The 15,943-nt window shown below is 44.5% G+C and overlaps 1 protein-coding gene across 9 annotated transcripts in view; it reads left to right on the top strand.

Annotated features, from left to right (window-relative positions):
* gse1b (Gse1 coiled-coil protein b) overlaps nt 1-15,943 on the top strand; it is a 709,689-nt gene that overhangs the window by 182,749 nt on the left and 510,997 nt on the right. For 2 of the 9 annotated variants that reach the window (XM_059993229.1, XM_059993217.1), the window contains exon 1: nt 14,271-14,488. The exons of 4 other annotated variants lie outside the window; for them this stretch is intronic. The gene's annotated coding sequence lies outside the window, so the exon portion shown is untranslated. Of the gene's footprint in view, nt 1-14,270; nt 14,489-14,749; nt 14,866-14,925; nt 15,014-15,943 lie in introns of those variants that run through there. 3 more of the 9 variants (XM_059993232.1, XM_059993215.1, XM_059993218.1) reach the window with 3 other exon arrangements.

Genomic DNA, 15,943 nt, shown 5'->3' with positions numbered 1-15,943 from the left:
TGCATGCTTGCTGTTTTCCTATGGCAGCGTTCCGGGTAAATGAGCTCAGTGGTTGGAAGGGCTTTGCCACTGATGGACTGGGCCATATCCTCTACTTTTTGTGGGATTTTCCGTTCAAGGGCATTGGTGTTTCCATACCAGGCTGTGATGCAGCCAGTCAATATACTCTGCACCACACACCTGTAGAAGTTTGTCAGAGTTTCGGATGTCATGCAAACTCTTAAGGAAGCAGAGATGCTGCAGTGCTTTCTTTGTAATTGGGCTCAGGACACGTCCTCCGAAATAATAACATTGAGGAATTCAAATTTGTAGACCTCTCCACCTCTGATCCTCCAATGAGGACTGGCTCATGGACTCTGGTTTCCTTCTCCTGAAGTCAGTAATCAGCTCCTTGGTCTTGCTGACATTGAGTGAGAGCTTTTTTTTATGGCTGAATGGTCTAAATCCATGAATGCTACTTCATTACTTTGCTCTCACATTGCACTATTTAATTTGGTTTTTTTTTACATGTTCTTATTATAATTTGTGGTATTTTTAATGTATTGTACTGTACTGCTGCTGCCAAATAACAAATTTCACAACATACATTAGCGATAATAAACCTGATTCTGATTCTTGGATTGACCTTCCTAAGTGTGTTATCTCAGACGGAAGCTAAAAAGAAGCTTTGTATTTCTATATTATCTTTCAACAACCAAAGTACTTCCCTGTAATTAGCCGCTGTAATAATGTGGAAAAGATGGAAGAATATCTAGGCACAGGAACCTCCTAAAAACAGGTAGAAGGTTAGATAATCGTCTGGGATACAAGGGACAGCTTCCGTTCAAGTGCATAGGTTGAGAGAACATGTTATTGTGAGTCCAGTGTCTTATCTAACATGCTATGTAACAGCTGTTTCAGATCTGATTTGCAGCTAGCTGAGTGAGTCTAGAGCTTTGGGAAGTCAAGAGATTTACAAAGGTCTCATTCTGTGTCAAAGCACCTTAAAAATGACTTGCAAACGCTAAGCACAGAACACTTGTCTATTCTCACCATCACTTTCTCCACCAGCAGATAGACTCTAGTGTAACATAAGAAGTTTATAAGTGGTTTGTACAAAAAGATGCTTCGCTCCAATGCTTTTCACTGTAAGTTACTCTTTTTATGTCTCCCAAAGGCAGCCTCACCTAAAGAAAACCTGCTGCATTACAGATTTTATTTTTCTTTCTTTACAGCTCCAGCCTGCATTTTGTTTAAGCAACACACATTTTGCCATAGTTACTGGCAGAACAAAATCATTTTTCACAATAATGGACAATTACACTTTATTCTGATTTATCATGGAGTTGAGAGATAATAGAAGTTAAATGGATCGATCTCATTCTTTTCCTATTACCTCTCAACTAACATCACAGTCTGCGAAAGCTTCAGTTTTATGTAAAGTTGTCAGGCGAAAACTAGTGATTTTTGGAGGTTTAAGAATTGTATGTTTATCATCGTGGTTCCCCTCTAATGAAGGATATTGTGCATGTGAAATTTGGAAAAAGAGCAGTAAGGTACAGCAAAATTGAGGAGCAAGAGGGGGTCAGCTACCTTTTGAACTGGATACGTGCAGCAGTATGGGGGGGAAGGAATGGGGGCTCTTAGTTTTTGGTGAAGGGCAGACATTTTGATATAACAGCTTTCTCTCCTTTGAGTTCCTTCTGTGTTGGTCTGGGGAGGCAATGTTATAGGTGGCCCAATAGTATAATGGTTAGCACAGCGCTTTACAGTACCAGTGACACAGGTTCAATCCTTGCCGCTGTCTGTATGTTTTCCCCATGACTGTGTGGGTTTCCTCTGGGCACTCCCATCTCCTCTCACAGTCCAAGGACCTACTGGTTGGTAGGTTAATTAGTCACTGTAGATTGTCCCGTGATTAGACTAGTGGTGAATCAGGTGCTCCTGGGAGGGACCTACTGTACATCTCGATCAGTCAATCAATCAATTAATCAATAAGTACAAATAAAATGGAGTGGTGGTTAAGAATGGGGGCAAGTTGGGGAAAAGGAATTGTGCATTTTATGGTGGGGAGGTATGGGTTATGTGGGCAGTTGGCTTTTTATACATCCTGTATTGCTGACCCTCCTGGGCTGAATTGGTGAGGTGTTGGGTAAGAAGAGATTTAGACACCTCTCTGCTTCAGCAACCTGGGTACAATCCTGAACTGACGTGTCTGTGTGGAGTTTGCACGCTCTCCCCGTGACTGCATAGATTTCCGCTGAGTGCTGCAGTTTTCCTCCCGCATCTCAATGACTTCTGTGTAGGTAGGTTAATCGGCTGCTGAAATTTCCCCTTGTGGGTGGGCGAAGGGTAGAAATTTGGGGGGGCAGAGGGCATGTGGGGAGAATAAAAGGAAGATCAGTGTAAATCAGGGGTTCCGAACCTTTTTTATGCCATGAGTCCCTACCAGTAACTGAGAGGTCCCTGGGCCTCGGGTTGGGAACCCCTGTAAATGGATCCACTGCATCCACTGTAGATGGAAGCTGGATGGTTGGTATGGAGTTGGTGGGCCGTTCTGTGATGATTGGATGGAGAGAGGATGATGGAAGTGTAGGGGAGGGGCCAGAGTCAAGGGGTTGGATGCTGTTTAAGCCAGGAAACTGTACTGACCATGTTTCCCTGATCATCCCCTAGATCAACTAAAATTAAAATGGAAAAATGTCAGTCACAGGGAGAGCATGCAAACTCCACACAGCCACACTACCTTTCAGGATTGTACCCAGATTACTGAATCTGTGAGACGGAAGTTCTGTTTACTGCCCACTGTGGTGTCCAAATCTTACCCAACACTTCAGCAATTCAGTCCAGGGAGATCAGCAATACGGGATGTATAATAAGAAGACTGTGCCCCCCCCACCATAAAATACACAATATTTGCCCCCATTCTTAACCCCCCACTCTGCTTAGCACTGCCTCCCCAGACCAACACGGAAGGGACAATTTGGGCGTGTTAGCTGATATTGTGAGGGAGACTCACTGCATGCAGGTGCAGACAGCTGCATTCAAATCATACTCTATTATTATTCATCTTCCTGCCAATTAACATCAACCCTCCTCTTCACAGATCAGGGATGCAGTAGCTTATTGATTATACTGTATAACTGAACTAATTACTAATCAGGATGTGTCATGTGCCTCTACTAATGATTGCGTTCAGATCTCTCCTACAGAGCTGGGAAACTCAGCCTATTAATTTTGTAAACGGTAATGAAGTAAATACCAGATTATTGTAGGAGCCTGTCTGGCTTACATCGCCTTTCAGGGTAGGTAGTTTGCTAACCTTACCTGGTCGTGTCTATGTTTCTTCAGACCCACAACCATGTGATTGGCTCTTGGATGATCAAGGAGTACAAGAAGTACTCACAGCCAATGTGTGTTTAAGAAAATGGTTACAATACAGTTATTATTAACAAGTGCCCACTCTGAAACCTCTTCGGTTCAAAATGCTGAAGACTCAGTGTGAATGTCCTCCTTTGTAAAGATTACAGATTGGCTCTATTTGTCACATGTACATCAATACCTCCAGTGAAATGCGTCATTTGCGTCAGCGACCGGGGGTGTGTTCTGGGCAGCCCACAGGTGTTGCCACGGTTCCCGCGCCAACATTCAATGTCTGCAGCTTACTAACCCCTAACCTGTATGCTCCTTGGAATGTGGGAGAAAATCAGAGCCCTCGGAGCTCGTGGGGAGGATGTATAAATTCACGGGGAGCGGTGGGAATCGAACTCTGATCTGTGATCACCGGTGCTGTACAGCATCACGCTAACCACTATAGCGAAACACAGATTGCTGGAGGAATGCAACAGGTCAGGCAGCGTTCTGTGCGTTGCTCTGGAGTTCCAGCCTCTGCAGAGCCTCTTGTGTTTGCACTACCGTGCCACCCTCCATGTGTGTCACAATATAGTGGCCAGATTCTTGGACTCGTATCCAGAAGGCTGGGTCATTGATGTGAGTTTGAAGCACACCATTGCAGCTTGGTGAGATTAAATAAATCTGGAATTTATATTTTAAAAAAAACTGGCAAAATTTCTGATCATGAACAGCCACAGAAAATGTTGATGTGATTTGTTTCTGGGAGTCTGAATAATTGTAGTAATGTTCAGCATGTTACAAGGATACAGTACATGTAACAGCGGTGAAAGAGTAATCACCTGTGTATAGACTGAACAAGTCAAGTCAGCAAGAACAACTGAGAAGATAACTCCTGGGATGTAGCCCACGTAGATTTCCCGATCGTTATATTTAGGAGCCAACTAGGGAACAAGCTCCTTCGGATCTGATATGATCTCATGAGAAAAGGTTAATTAATGCTCTTGTTATAAAGTAGCCCCCAGGAAAGAGTGACAGAAACTTGCATCACATCTGAGTGTGATGTTGTTCAACCTGACACCAGGATTTTCAGTCTGAACAGAGTGGTGAGGGGCAGGTTGGTTGGGAAGCTAAGTCAGCCCAGTCCATCACAGGAAAAGCCATTCCCACCATTGAGCACATCCACAAGTAAGCAGCGTCCAGGCCATGCTCTCTTTTCACTGCTGCCATTGGGAAGGAGGTACAGGAGCCTCAGGTCCCAAACCACCAGGTTTAGGAACAGTTATTACCCTTCAACCATCCGGCTCCTGAACCAATGTGGATAACTCGCCTCAGCACTGAACTGGGCATTGAACGCAAACTATGGACTAATTTTTAAGGACTCCACAAATCGTATTCTCAGTATTATTTACTTATTATTATTTGTATTTGCAGATTTTTTTCTTTTGCACATCGGTTATTTGTCAGTCTTTGCTTGTAGCTTTTCACTGATTCTTTGTTCTGCAGTGAATGTCTGCATCAAAATGAATCTCAGGATAGTATTTGATGACTTATACGTACTCTGATAATAAATTTACTTGGGACTTTGAACTTACAGGGTATGGCACAGTATGAAACACACGAGATTCTGCAGATAATCCAGAGCAGCACACACAAAATGCTAGAGGAACTCAGCAGGTCAGACAGCATCTTCAGGATCTCCGGCGGAAACGTTGGCTACATATTCCACTCCATTGATACAGCTTGACCTGCTGAGTCCCTCCAGTATATCATGTAAGTTGCTCTGGCACATCATGTGACTGGCACAGCGATACGGAAGGGAAAGTGTCCAGAGATTACAGGTGATATTTTAAAGATAGTATTAAATTAAAGGAAATGGCTTATAAAGTAGTCAAGTAAACAGTAAACTTGGGTGTTTTAATATTCAGAAAGGGATGAGCAAGAAATTGATAAAGAAGAGGAACAGAAAGTATGAGAGAGAGTAAATCAGGAAACATAATTGGCTCTAAATTGTTCTGATTTTCTCAGAGGTTCCGTATTCATCCATTATTTAAGGAAGTTTCTCTTGCAGCCTCTCTTGAGCGATCCTTTGTTAACTTGAGGCTTCCCTTCGCCTGTGTGTTAAATGCCGGGGACATCGTCCCCCACAACTCTCTCTGTAATCAGGTCTGGTGTGGTTAATTAGGGATGTGTAACAACATCTGTAGGAGAGCTCTGGAGTGTCTGCTGTGGTTCAGCTACCCAGTCCCTGCTGGGTTCATTACTATATACAAAATAGTTTCCCTGATGGCATCATCAGTGCTTACACTTTAACAAAATCTCTACAGTGAGCTCGACTGGGAAGAGGTGAAGAGATTTTGAAAGATTATCCAATATGCTGTGTGCTCCTACTTGGAGATCTATGCCTCCACTCCAGTCTTACTTTATTTCCCCTCCTACTAGAACAGTTTTGTTTCCATTGGTTTGCACCTTCAGAAATGGTTTACTTTCCCATCTCTTTCCATGGGGAAATGGGAAATACATTCAGAATATGAGACCGGGAAGCTATTGACTACTCAGTTCATATATTTGTGGAATTTTTTTGGAATTCATTATGAAGGCCAGAGGAAAGGAACACATGAATGTGTGTACAACCCATGGAGGAATTCAGCAGGCCAGGCAGCATCTATGGAAAAGAGTAAATAGTTGGCATTTCAGGCTGAGACCCTTCATTAGGACTGGAAAGAAGATGTCAGACTAAGGAGGTGGAGGATGGGAGGAAGAAGTATGAGGTGGTAGGCATTGGGTGAAACTGGCGGAGGGGGAGGAGTGGAGTAAAGAGCTGGGAAGTTGTTTGGTGAAAGAGATAAAGTACTGGAGAAAGAAGAGGGTAGAAGACAATGGAAGAAAGGGAAGGGGGAGGAGTGCCAGAGGGAGCTGATGAGCAGGCAAGGAGATAATGTGAGAGAGGAGAATGGGGAATGGTGAAGGAGAGGCAAATGCTCTCAGGATGTGGCTTTTTGTTACAGAATTAATGAGATGTCCTCCTTCTTCAAAGAAAGAGGCTTTCCTTCCTCCACCGTCAATGCTGCCCTCACCTGCCCTCTTCCATTTCATGCATTTCTGCTCTCACCCCATCCTCCTGCCACCCCACCAGGGATAGGGTTCCTCTTTCCTCACCTACCACCCCACTAGTCCCCGGGTCCAGCACGTAATTCCCTGAAACTTTCACCACTTCCAACAAGATCCCACCACCAAGCACATCTTTCCTTACACCCTTTTCTGCTTTCTGCAGGATCACTTCCTACACAACTCCCTTGTCCATTCGTACCTCCCCACTGATACCCCTCCTGGCACTTTCCACAAGGATTGCTCCCTACGTGACTCCCTTGTCCATTTGGCCCTCCCCACTGATCTCTCTCCTGGTACTTAACCCTGCAAGCAGATCAAGTGTCACATCTGCCCCTACACCTCCTCCCTCACTACCATTCAGGGCTCCAGACAGACCTTCCAGGTGAGGCGACACTTCACCTGTGAGTCTGTTGGGGTTGTATACTATGTCCGGTGTGCCTGGTGTGGCCTTCTGTATATGTGAGACCCGACATAGATTAGGAGACCGCTTCACCGAGCACCTATGCTCTGTCTGCCTGAAAAAGTGAGATCTCCCGGTGGCCACCCATCTCAATTCTACTTCCCATTCCCATTCTGACATGCCAGTCCATGCCCTCCTCTACTGCCGCAATGGGACCACACTCAGATTGAAGGAGCTACACCCTATGTGTATGTTCCACAAATTACCTCCAATTTTGGGACTGAGTTTTTAGTGAAAATTCTCTCGTGTAATACATCATCAAAAGTATGTTGGGAATCCAGATGACCAACATCCATAGATTTTCTCCTGTCCAGAATGTTAGTTATCTTGTTGAATGCTTCAGCCGGGATGATGTGCTTGAGGAATCTTTTTGAGTTTTTTGAGGAGATAACCAAGAAGTTGAATGTGGGTAGGGTGGTACATATTGTCTGTCTGAACTTTAACAAGACTTCTGACAAGGTCCTTTCTGGTAGATTGGTCTAGAAGTTTAGGTCCCATGGAATCCAGGGAGAGCTTGTTAGGTGGATCCAAGATTAGCCTGGAGGTAGGAAGCAGAGAGAGGTGATTGAAGGCTGTTTCTCAGAATGGAGGCCAGTGACCAGTGATGTACCACACAGGTCGGTGTTGTTTGTTACTTATATAAATACATGGTGCAAATGCATTAGGCTTCATCAGTAAGTTTGTGGATGACACAAAATTGGGAAATATTATTGATAGTGAAGGAGTTTATCATAGATTATGGGGGATTGTGGCCAGTTAGGGAAGAGCCCTAAGGAGTGGCAAATGGCAGGTAAGTTTGAGGCCCTGCATTTTGGAAAGTCAAACCTGCTTAAAGACGAACAATGGATGGTTGGGCACCTGGGAGTGTATTGGAACAGAGGGACCTGGAAGTGGATAGTTCACTGACAAGAGCAGCACAGGATGGTGAAAAGATGTTTAGGATGCTGCCCTTCATCAGTCAGGGCAATGAGTACAGGAATTGAGACATTATGTTGCAGTTGAATAAGTTGTTGGTGAGGATGCACTTGGAGTACTGTGTACAGTTCTGGTCACTCTGTTATAAGAAAGATGTGGTTCAACTTGAAAAGACTTACGAGGATCTTGCCAGGAGTAAAGGGCTTGATTTATACTGTGGGGTTGGCCAGGTAGGTCTTTTTCCTTGGAACGTGAGAGAATGAGCAGCAACCATATAGAAATGTTTAAAATTATGAGGGGCATAGATAAAGTGAATGGTAACAGTCTTTTCCCCAGGGAAGGGGTATTAAATAGTAGGGCAGCATTGATTTAGGCTGAGTGGAAAGATTTAAAAGGGGCTTGAGGGGGAGCTTTATCACATAGAGTGTATGAAACAAGCTGCAAAAGGACGTGGTTGAGCAGGTTGAGGTGGTATTATTTAAGAAGTCCTTGGAAGGTACGTGCAGGGCTGGGACTTCAAAGGTACATTTACTGTCAGGGAAATGTATACAGTATACATCCTGAAATGCTTTTTCTTCACAACCATCCACAAAAACAAAGGAGTGCCCCAAAGAATGAGTGACAGTTAAATGTTTGAACCCCAAAGTCCTCTCCAGCTCCCCTCCCTCCTGCCCGTAAGCCGTAGCAAGCAACAATCCCCTCTCCCCCTACCGACAAAAAAAAAACATCGGCACCCACCACCAGGTTCTCAAGCATGAGCAAAAGCAACAACAAAGACACAGACTTGCGGTTACTCTGAAGTCTATGCGTTCACCCGGTATTCGACATACCACAGGCTCTCTCTCTCCCTAATAAGGGAGAAAGAGATGCCGCTGTTTCACAGCGAGAGGGGAGACATAATAAACAACCCACTGGTTTATGATGTTAAAAATCTGTTGTGTTGCTTTTTCCGAGCTCTGTGCCCAAAGATCTCAGGTCTCTGGGCACACAGCCAAAGACCTTCCAACTCCCACGACACACCAGTCCGTCGGGACACCGACTTTTGATCCGCCGTCTCCAGAGCCCTGAGATCCTAGGCCTCCAAAGGTGAGCTGAACTCTTAGGCCATGCCCTTGGCATGTCGGATAATGGCCAGTCGTGAAACCCCCGAGAGTGCGTCCCGTTCCTACAAAGAGCTGGTCAGGGTTTAACTCCAGGTCAGGGTCTTCAAAAGAACCCTGAAAGGGAAAAATAGAGATATTAAAGATGGAAATAGAGCTGTTTCCGAAGATGCAAGCAAAGGAATCGCTGTTTAGCGCCGTCTTGACTAAGCTCTGCCCTCCAGAGGTTGTTAGAGAGACTTGGAGGGATATGGGCTGAACAGAAGAAATTGGGTTGAGTTTGGTGGCAGTCTGGTGCATGGTTTCAATGGATCAAAGGAGCTGTAGAATTGCTCTATGACTCTGTGATCATACATCAAAAATGTTTTGCAATTTTGTGTTGTGTCTCTGTGTCAGTACACACATTCAGATGCTAGAAATCCAAGCGACGCGCACAAAATTCTGGGGGAGCCCAACAGGTCCGACAGCATCTATGGAAAGGAGTGAACAGTTGATGTTTTGGCCGAGACCCTTCATCAGGACTGGAGAAAAAAAGATGAGAAGTCAGAGTGAGAAGGTGTGGAATGGAAGGAAGAAGTACAAGGTGGTGGGTGATAGGTGAAACTGAGGGAGGGTGAGGGGTGTAGTCACGAGCTGAGAAGTCAATTAGTGAAAGAGAATAAGGGCTGGAGAAGGGGGAAATCTGAAAGAGGACAGAAGGCCATTGAAGAAAGAGAAGGGGGAGAAATACCCAGAGGGAGATGATGGGTGGGTAAGGAGATAAGATGAGAGAGGGAAACGGGAATGGGCAATGGTGAAGGGGGGGCATTACTGGTAATTTGTGGCATTGGTTGAGAAGAAGAGGCCAGGGTTGGTATTCTTTAGGGATTCCAAGCTATTGACATAGTGATAAATGTATAAAATCCAAATTTTCAACAGAACTAACATGGGGATGCACAAATTCTCTTGATGAATGTGAAAAGTTACAAAGATTCATGGAATTGGTAAAACACAAATGTTACAAATGGAGCTTGAGATTCCAGAACTCCACTGGACATAGAATGGTGTTGAGGGGCTGAATAGCCTATTCCTTATCCTGAGTTGCTTTTGAAATGTCAGGAAAGTGTGAAATCATCCTCTCTGGATCAGACTTCCTGTCAGGGATGTTTTCGGAACCAATGGATTTTGATATCTCAGTACACAAATGATTAAAAACAGATGCACAGGTGCCAAAGGTCAACAAAGGCTCTGGGAGTGTTGGCCTTTGCCCCCAGGGTGTTCGGTGTGAAGGGGAGGAAACGATCTTTCAGTTCTACAGAGTATAGGCTGAGTCTGCCTGCCGTGATGTGTTGAATTTTAACCTTGTATTCCAACACATCACAAATTCACTTAATTAATACCAGAATGATGCCTTGAGTTCCGGACAAAAGGACACACTCAAGATGAGTGGGGCCATTAGAAGCAAAATCAAGAGGCTTTTTTGCAAAATGGATGGTGTGTCTGAGTCATCCCTTGCAGAAGTCTATGGTCGCTGTGTGGGTGTAGGGTGGGATGCATCAGCTGAAAGTTGCAAAGGCAGACGAGATTCTGTAGATCCTGGAAATCTTGAGAAAAGTGCTCAAAATGCTGGAAGAACTTAGCAGATCAGGAAGCATCTTTGGAGAGGAATAAACAAGTCAATGTTTCTGGCTTGATCCTGAGAAAGGGTCTTGGCCCAAAACATTAACTGTTTATTCTCTGACATAGATTCTGCCTGGCCTGTTGAGTTCCTCCAGCATTTTGTCTATACTGAATCTTCCAGCTGAATTTTTTGTTAAGTACAGGCATCAACAAACATGCAACAATAGTGGCCAAGTGGAGTTCAAAGTAAATGTTTTATTGAAGTACATATATGTCACCATATATAACCCTGGGATTTATTTTCTTGAGGATGTATTCAATAAATCCATAGAATAATAACCATAACAGAATCAATGAAAGACCACGCCAACTTGGGTGTTCGACCAGTGTGCAAAAGACAACAAACAGTGCAGACACAAAAACAAAAAAAAAAGCAATAAATATTGAGAACTTGAGATGAAGAGTCCTTGAAAGTGAGTCTATGGGTTGTGGGAACATTTCAATGATGGGGCAAATGAGGTTGAGTGAAGTTATCCCCTTTGGTTCAAGAGCCTGATAGTTGAGGGGTAGTAACCGTTTCTGAACCTGGTGGTGTGAGTCCTCATGCTCCTGTGCCTTCTTCCTGGTGGCAGCAGTGAGAGGAGAGCATGTGGACTGATGTTGATTTCCTGCGATAACGTGTAGATGTGCTCAGTGGTGGAGTGGGCTTTACCCGTGATGGACTACATTTTGTAGGATTTCCTGTTCAAGGGCATTGGGGTTTTCATACCGGGTTATAACGCAGCCAGTCAATACACTCTCCACTACACATCTATACAGGTTTGTCAAAGTCTGAGATGTCATGCTGAATCTTCAAAAAATCCAAAGGGAGCAGAGACACTGTCGTGCTTTCTTCATAATTGCACTCTCCTGCAGGACCCAGGACAGGTCCTCCGAAATAATAGCAGCAAGGAATTTAAAGTTGCTGACCCTCTCCACCTCTAATCCTCCGATGAGGACTCGATCATGGACTTCTGGTTTCCTCCTACTGAAGTTGAGGTGTATATCCAGAATGTATGGCAGGCAGACAAGGGTTGAAGGGCTGCTTCTGTCTCTGTGATTGGATTGTGGGCAAATGTCATCGTTGAACCTAGTCCGGTCCTGAATATCTTGTTTTGGGTGGGGCTTATAGCAGAGGGCTGTGAGGGTGACTCCTCTCCAGGTTGAGTATCTGACAAAGGCTCGCTGCCAAATCTCCTTGGTGAGCCCTTTGATGAAATACTGGAGGATAGCTGGAAGCTCCGGAGCGTGGGGAACAAAGCAAAAATCATAAAAAACCTGAAAAACATTGATCAAAATCAAAATCTTAGCATTAATTGCCGGAGTGAAAAGCAGGCTCTGTCTGGTAATCTTGCTATTTGTGGTCACTGATTGATTTTGAATAAATCATCAGAATTAAATGTTTTTGAAAGGTTGTCTTCACGTCAGCTCTTATTCTTCAGGCTAAAGCATGCTGTTCATTCCAATTTCACTGTTTGATATTTGAGGAAAAAGCCTTCATTTCTATTATAGCATCTTTAACTATTTCTGTGCATCTCAAAGCACTTGCATCAGAAGTGAGTCTGAAGCAAAGACACTCTTTTAGTGTGGGGAACACTTACAATTTGTACACAGCAAGCTCCCACACACAATGATAGGTTAATGACTCGACGATCTGTTCCAGTGTTGTTGGTCGTGGGTTAAGTACTGACAATAATAGATGTCACCAGCAGTGACCTGAAGCACCCACCTGAACCAAACAAAAACTATAAAAACTCCTTTAGCATAACTTAACACTTGGTGAAGGCTCATGTTGGGCAGAAATGCAAGCCTGCAAACTCCAAGTTTGAACTGAGGTCACACATACATTTATAGAAAAGTGTAGGGTTAGAGTATGGGGGGGGGGAGGGCTGGGGTAGTCGTTGCAGAGTGGGGTGCTAATGGGGTGTAAATGGGTGCTAATACAACGAGCCGAGGGCATGACTCCATTCTGTATGACTGGCTGAAATTGCTCAACTCCTGTTTTAGCAGACCTTCACAAAGCTGCTCCAAACATATTTTATAACTTAGCTAGCCAATTTCTCAAATTTGTTTGAGGGTCGTGGTTGGATATTAGCACTGTGGGCAGTTTAGTTGTAATTCCACATAAAGAGTCCCGTTTCTAGCCACTTACTTCTCTGTTTGATTTGACAAGTGGCCCTGATATATAAGCAGGACAGATCTTGGAAGTTTATTGAAGCAAATGGGCCAGCTTTTCAAGGAACTGTCACAAGTTGATGGAAAGCCGATCTCACCAGCGGTGCCGAGAAAGAAAAAGCGTTCATTGACATGGCCTCGCAGTGTCCTAAAACACTTCACAGCCAGAGATGTAGGTGAGGGTTGGGAAATCGGGAGTCTAATCAGATTCAGCCCAAGAAAGAGCGAGTGTGGCTTTGTATTGCAAACCACGACAACATCCTGCCTTTCTATGACATCTTTAACACACCCTGCATGCATATAATCAGAACTTGAAGCCAGGCCACATTAGAACAAACTGTTTATTGAGGTACAGCATGAAATAGACCCTTCAGCAACCGCTGGTTAACCCTTGCTTAATCACAGGACAATTTACATTGACCAGTTAATGGCAGAAGCCTGGTCAGCAGATCCTGAGTGGTCCTGACAGGGTGGATACAAGGATATTTTCTCTTGTGGGCAATCTAGAACTAGGGCTTGTTGTTAACAAGTAAGGATCACCCATTTAAGTCAGAGATGGGGCATTTTAGTGTTGTCAGTCTTTGAACTTATGTTAATTTAAGTTAATGTTAACTTGCGTTTGTCATGTTTGCGATGCACGGTGCTCCTGCTGCAAAGCAGTTAATCTTCATGGCTTTTGTGCCCCGAGTACGTATGCCTGTCACGGTGAACCTGAACTTGACAGAGCAGCAGAAGCAGAGGAATACTGTTAGTGCAAAAGTGGATGAATTCTGGATAAGCAAGGGGTGGAAGGGAGCTGCAGTCAGGTGAGTTGCCATCTCAGAGTGTACTCTAGAGGCCGAGTACTCCATTCCTCCTCTGATTCAAATGTTGATAAGAGGGAAGTTATAATGAGGACAGGGAATATAGAGGGGAGAGGACTGGAGAGAGAATCAAGTTTGTAGTTTGTCCCAGTGGCTTCCTGCACTTCTATACCTGTGATGTAGAATGTGTATATGAGAGAGAGAGAGAGAGAGAGAATATGTCTTTGTGTTTATGTTGTAGTTTGTAGTTATGTCTGTGCATGGGAGGATGTGACAAAGAATATATCTTTTTGTTTTATGTCATAGTTTGTGTGTACTCTCTGCATGGGAGCATGTGTTTGTAGGTATGTATGTTTGAGTGTGTATTTGTATGTGAGTGTTGCCTAAGTGAAAGTATATTCATTCATTGATTGTACAGATGTGTGATTATGTAGGTGTGTTTATGTGTGTTTTAATATCTGTGTATGTTTGTAAGTATGTGGAAGTCTGTGTGTGTTTGTTTGTAGGGGAAAGCCAGGCTACTCAACAAAAGAATCGAAGCTTCCAAGTTTTGTGTCTTGGCAGCTGAAGTTTTGTGTCTTGTGTCTTAGCCTCTGTTTTGTGTAGTGTGATCCTCATCTGCCTCTGCAAGTTGTTACGGGGGTAAGTTTGTCTCGCTGACTAACGTGCTGTCACAATTTCTGGGCACAATGTCTGATCGAATGGGTGGTTTCATTTCTGCTTCGAAAATAATTAGTGCATTTGTTAAAAGGAGAAACAAAAAGAAGCCGGGGCTGAAGGGAGACAGGATGAATTAGTCAGGACAAGTTATCGATGGGCCTGGGGTACAAGTGGCTTCTCACAAAGCCCAGCAGAAAGTAGAGTTTTATAATCCTATTAGACATCAGGAGTCCAACTCTGCATATGCCCAGCGCAGCTGGCGTGTCTGTGTCGGAGCACCGAATTTCACAGCGCAGGTAGTTTCCCTCCTGACTGCAAACCCTCACATCGGTGTTAGCCGTCAGACAAAAACCGGCGAGCCTTTCTGCCGCAGCCAGGAGCTGCGAGTACCCGAAGGGCAGGGTTTGGGTTGCAGGAGGCGAGGCCTTTGTGCCGCGAATCCCTTCCGCCTGAGCCAATGGTCTTCCCCCCACTGGGATGGTAGCTTCCACCTCAGGCAGATCTCTGCATGTGAATACACATTCATTATCTAATCTCCTCTTTATGTTTAATTTACAAGCTTTTGCTACTGGAGCCATATGTTTCTTTTGTTTTCACTAGTTCTTTGTTGTGTCAGCTCGGCCTCGCTGTCCCCGTGAGGAAGTCCAGTGTGTAACCAGCAAAAAGCCCTGAGGTCGGTCCCTGCGCTCTGCTTTTAAACAAATAAGAGTATTTTTGTTACCTATATATGTATGTATACGTACATTACATATCGATAACGAGTGTGTGTGTGAGATTTACTGCCCGGCTGGATGCAGCTGCCTGAGGGAGCTTGATTCCAGGTGAGACAAAGCTCGCTGCTTCTGGTGTTCAAAGTTATCTACTTTGCCTTTGGTTGCTCACTTCCTTTGTCGAAGGTTAAAGATGGGGATTTTTCGGCGCTGTGGGAAAGTTTTACTCAGCTACCTGTTGAAGTGGCTTCTGTCCTCAGGCTGGTTAAACATGAAGCGAGCGCACGCTGCTGTTGTGTTTTAACCCTTGGAGCTTATCCTTGAGGAGCCACGGTTTTTTAAACAACCCAGCCCGTGTTTCTTTGCTGCCTCGGTGTGTCTAATACAATTTACTTTTATCAGTGACAGATACTTAGAGGGCAACTCTGCGCACTGACGAGTCTAACGTTTGCCCGTTTGGAAGGGTGTTTCGTGGAAACTGTTGTTACCAAACTGTTTTTAGGGAGTGCGTGAGTAGGTACTCTGGTGACAGTCTTCGCCACGAAGTACGAAGCGGGGATTTCTGCGGAGTTAGTTACAGGTTGCGGAGATTAAGGAGATGCCTGCCGATTTTGAAATCAGCGTTTTGTATGAACTGTCTGGGCATGACGGCCCGAAGTTGCAGCCTGCTGAGGAGGAGCCTGCTCGCCGGGAGAGGCTCTATGCATTGGAACCCCTGTTTCCTATCCCCCGTTCCTGTGCTCTGAGCTGATTACTGTTTGGCACGAATAGTTTAGTTGCAAGGCGCGTCTTTGAACCTCGATCTTATTTTCTCCACCTGTTTTGTTCTTTCCTACATTTCTATTGTTCTGAAAACCTGACAGACAACGGAGTACTTTTTTTAAAATGTGGTCTACTTCTATAAAGACTGAGATGTTTTGGTTCGAGGCCCTGAGTTGGACAGGCAAGGACTTTATTTGTTGGAGGGTAGGAGAATGTAGGGTGTCCTTATAGAGGTGTTTAAAATCACGAGGGACATGGACTGGATGAACAGCTCACTAT

Source organism: Hypanus sabinus, chromosome 17, assembly GCF_030144855.1.
Source record: "Hypanus sabinus isolate sHypSab1 chromosome 17, sHypSab1.hap1, whole genome shotgun sequence".
Lineage (NCBI taxonomy): Eukaryota > Metazoa > Chordata > Chondrichthyes > Myliobatiformes > Dasyatidae > Hypanus > Hypanus sabinus.
Note: the sequence above shows the minus strand (reverse complement) of the source record. Positions and strands in the feature narration are given on the sequence as shown.